At 49.6% G+C, this 4,485-nt stretch overlaps 1 long non-coding RNA gene across 1 annotated transcript; it reads left to right on the top strand.

Moving 5' to 3' along the window:
* The first annotated feature begins 227 nt into the window (after positions 1-227).
* On the top strand, positions 228-3,610 carry LOC123928171. The gene is made up of 3 exons (XR_006815635.1): positions 228-483; positions 1,783-2,003; positions 2,684-3,610. It is a non-coding gene; the product is annotated as an uncharacterized LOC123928171 (long non-coding RNA).
* Positions 3,611-4,485: the final 875 nt, after the last annotated feature.

The raw sequence follows: 4,485 nt of genomic DNA, 5'->3' as shown, positions 1-4,485 counted from the left end.
AGGGAATGACACGAATGTGAGGTATGAGACACGTGGACTCCAGAGCAGTTTTGGCTTCCCATCTCCGTGACCCAGCTTCCCTGTGAGTTCATTGCACCTGAGACCCGGTCAGCTCAGAAAACAGGAACAGAGTAACACGGGTCCCTCGGTTTTGATTGAACTTTCACTTCCTGTGTCTCTTATCACCTGACTCTATTCCCAGGAGATACGTGTAAGATGAGGAAGAGACTGACTTTCCCCCTTCCCTGCTGGGGCTACGGCAGCCCGGTGGGTTCAGGGGACTTGTCCTGGGCATCTGGGCTGTGCAGCAGAGGGTCGAAGCCGTCCCCCCAGTGTCGGGGCTGAGCAGGATGTGCCTTATTCGTGGGACCAGATCCTTGACTTAAGCCACTTTTCTGCTTGTCTTCAGGGTAAAAAAGAAGAAAAAGGATTAAACAGGACTGACATTAGACACCAAGAAGAACTTCCATTGCTAGGATGATGGTAAGAGTGGGAGGAAACGAGCGGGAGTGCCGCACTGATTTCTCCCACTGAATTACAAATGTCTCACCCTTAGTCCCGATTCTCACTTAATTCCCAACTCTGGGCAGGTGATGGGCAAGCAAGCGTGCACTGCAGACTTCACTCTGAATTCCCTGCCTCCCTCCAGGTTAAGCCCCATGGTTTATTTATGGGAATTTTTTTTTCATGTAGACATTTTACTCTCCTTGCTGCTGAAGGTGGTTCCCTAAACTGCTGCTTACATTCCTTGTCTGTATATTTTATTCATATGGATCCGTTATTGGCCCATCCCTTCCTGAAAGAGCTGAAATTTGCCCTTGAGGCATCAGATGGAGTAGTCAAATTGTCAAATGTGTCTCCTAATTGAAGTGAACATTGGCACAATATTTGTCGACTGGAAATAAACAGCCCCAGCGAAGTAGCAGGTTTACAACCTTCATGCGCTTGTCCAGGTCTTGCTGAGAGCTGAGGGAAACATGCAGAGAGAGAAGCTATTTCTCCTGGAAATGGAAACTTTGGAGATGAAGCAGGGTAGGGCGGGTGAGTCTGTCTTTGACGCCAAATCTCCCAGAACCAAGCAGGGCAAACCTGGAAAAATCAGAGTGTGGCTAGCGAGGTTTATTTCCAGCACTCCTCCCTCGCCTGTCCTGCTGCTTCTCGTTCTGGGGTGCTTCCTTCCCTAAAATGAGAGGGTCCAGAATCAGCCGGCTTGCTGTCCTGTCAAGCCCTCTTGTTAGCAAGTTTCTGCTATCAGAGCGAGGAACATAAAGTGAAAGGGTGATCATGTCACAAAGAGCCCAGTGACCAACACTGTCTTCTCCCGGTGTCTCCTGAGCCCCAGCAAATGCACAAGTTCTGGTTCAATATGGCCCAAGCCCTCCTGGACCCCGGCGTCGGTCTCTCTGACAGCGTTGCAGTGAACACTCTTTCGGGGCTGGATATGAGGCAGTCAGAGGTAAAGCCTTGCAAACTGCAACCCAAGATGCACATGAGAGAGTGTTGGTTCCTTCCAAGGTCACATGCCGGAGTTGGAGAGTGGAAGGGACCCAAGTCAAGCCCGAAGCTGAAAAGCTTGCCTCTCCAACAAGGCTGTGCAAAATCACAGCGGGGTTAAGCGTCTTCCTGCCAGTCTTGGTCAAGTCCCATCTGTCCCTCCCCACCACTTTCTTGCTTTCCCCAAGAGATCAGTCAGAAGGAGGTCGTTTGCTTCCATGAAAGTTCCCTCCGGAGTGGGTCCCGCTTGCCCCTGCTCACCATTGCTTTCCCTCTGCTCTATTCCAGCAAGCCCCGAGGCCTCCTTGGCAGGCATGAAGCCATTGGCCCCCGGACACCCTCCTCCACTACCGGCCCTGGAGATGTCATTCCAATGCACCAGGCTCCTACCAAGAAGCTGCCTAGATTCCAACGCCTGGAAGGTCTTTCTTTGTCCTCTGCTCAGTTGAGATGGGGGAGCTGGCCTGAAAGTATTAACAAGCGCCGGGAACCTTCGTTAGGCTTCTCTGGTAACGACTGGGTTTTCTCCACTTCCCTGGAGAGAGGAGAGAATGGGAGCACGAGAGACCAAGATAGAACATTCCTGCAGTGACCCTGACAAGGCCTCTCTGCTCAAATCCCTCTTCAGGATGAAAGAGAAATTGCATTTCTAAGGTCCCTTTAACTCACCTCAGAAAGACTTTGTGAGGTCAGGGCTAGGAATTCCTCTGATGTGAGGGCGCTGCTCCCGCTCACATTCTCTGCCCCCGCACCTCCCTCTGATTGGTAATGATCTGCCCCAGTCTGTCCAGACCACGGATTAGAGTCTTTTAAGGACAGAGCTGCTGTTTTCACCACTGCGTCCCCAGCCCCCAGTACAGCCTGTGCTAGACTCTTGCTGTTCGCTGAACTGAAGAAACTTTCCTAACTAAACAAGTGCATGAACCTCGGGCACCTACGCCCAATTGCTTCCCCCAAGCCCAGCCTTGACCTTTATCAGAACAGGTAAGCCAAGTCAGCTGCCCTAAGAAACTTGAAACCATTCCCTATTACCAGCTTTTAGGGACACTATGATAAATCTTATAAAGCGATATGGTGCTTTTAAAATTCTCTGTTGTAAGTCATTTGTTCTTTAGGGTTAATAGAAACCGAGTGGGGCTGGGGGTGGGGACACAGTATCGCCTCAATTAAGCTTGACCTCTCTTTGCAGATTCATGGCTTCGTCCCCTTTAAAAGAATCCTGATGTCTAAATTGGACAGATTGGGAAAAGGATCTTGGAGCTTCAAATGCAACCGAAAGTGTTAGCAAATGGCCTGCCAGCAGCCTCACACATTTAAGTGTCAGGTCAGCAACAAAGCTAATGAAATCCCGTCTCCCTACGTGTCCTTCTGGGATGGGACTGAATTTGTAAAAGCCTGAGACTTGACGAAGCCTTGTTTAAATATTCTACTACTTTCTATCCCCACCCTGAGTCTTGAACGTGAGATCTTTGTGAGAGCTTGGTTCCAGAAGACGCCAAAACAAAGATGTGCCGATGTCAGGTGTCGGGGACAGGAAATCAGTCACTCCTCTTCTGCTGGGTGAAATGGATCAGTTAGGGTTGACCTGCTCATAATCAAGAGCACAAACTTATAAAGACTTTCCCCACGTGACATTCTGTGTGGATTGGAGATGATAAGGGAACATGGGATTTTCCAGCATGTGCTCTTACAGAAAGGCTGAAAATGTATAAAATTACCTTGGGAAGGAAGTTCTCGTGAAGGACAACCTTTCAGTCTCCCTCCTGTCCTCCTCAGTGACCTACTAAGGCACAGACCTAAAGGCCTTTCCAGTTTTTCATTTTGCTTGACCTCTCCTCTGCAGCACCTGATACGAGTGGCCAAGCCCTCATACTTAATCAGGATTTTCGTTGTCGTGATTCCTGTGCTCATTATGTATCGTGCCCTAGGCAAGGTGCTAGGCATTTCGAACATCTTAACCTCATTTGCCTGTAGTGACTGGAGTCTTCCTTCTCTTGTCTTGGTTCTGGGTCCTACCCCTTCCTGAGTACTCCTGTTCCTAGCCCTCACCTTCTCTTCTCACCACCAACTGACTCATTCCCTTGGGCTCTGCCTTTGAGTCTCTCTCTTCCTTCTCTTCTTCAAAGAAGCCATCTCCAGGCACCCGGGTGGCTCAATGGGTTAAAGCCTCTGCCTTAGGCTCAGGTCATGATCCCAGCGTCCTGGGATCGAGTCCCACATTGGGATCTCTGCTCAGTGGGGAGCCTGCCTCCCCCTCTCTCTCTGCCTGCCTCTCTGGCTACCTATGATCTCTGTCTGTCAAATAAATAACTAAAATCTTAAAAAAGAAGAAGAAGAAGCTGTCTCCTCCCATGAATTTCTGTTACCTCCAAGGAGCTGACTTCCACACTTGTCATCTTGGGCTCTCACCCATGTTCTTTTTTCCAGCCCCATGTTTTCCACTGCCTGTTGGACATTTCCACCTGGGTGTTCCACCAACACCTCAAAAGAACTGAAAACAAGTTCACTATATTTCTCTCGAAAATGGCCTCCCTCGCCATTTCCCTATTTCTGTTGGTTTTACCAGAATTCGGGTCTTCATACACGTTAAATGCTTTCTTCTCCTTCATCTCTTCACAGCTCCTCAGCGACCCAGTGCCATGGGTTCTTGCTTTGTCAGGGCTCCCCATTCTCCTTTCCTCTAGATTCCCACTCCCGTGATTCCACGTCAGGTCTTGTCACCTAATGCTTCAGTCACTCTCCTCCTGGTTTATCTCTGTGCCACCTTCGGTCTTCTACATTACTCTCTAATCAATCTCCCTAAAGCCTTACTCTCTGGAAGTAACACTGGGATCAAACCCTTCCCGATCTCCTCACTGGCTAACCCTGGCACTTAAGACTTTCCAAAAGCTGGCACAGATCTACTCTCCCGGAGCAAATCTGTCACCCTTGAGTGCAAACTGGTCTCTTCAGTATCATCCCCTCCCCGGCCTTCCTCCCCTTCCTCCTCCT

This window comes from Meles meles, chromosome 17, assembly GCF_922984935.1.
Source record: "Meles meles chromosome 17, mMelMel3.1 paternal haplotype, whole genome shotgun sequence".
Taxonomy (NCBI): domain Eukaryota; kingdom Metazoa; phylum Chordata; class Mammalia; order Carnivora; family Mustelidae; genus Meles; species Meles meles.
The sequence above is the reverse complement of the archived record's forward strand: the minus strand, read 5'-3'. Positions and strand labels throughout refer to the sequence as shown.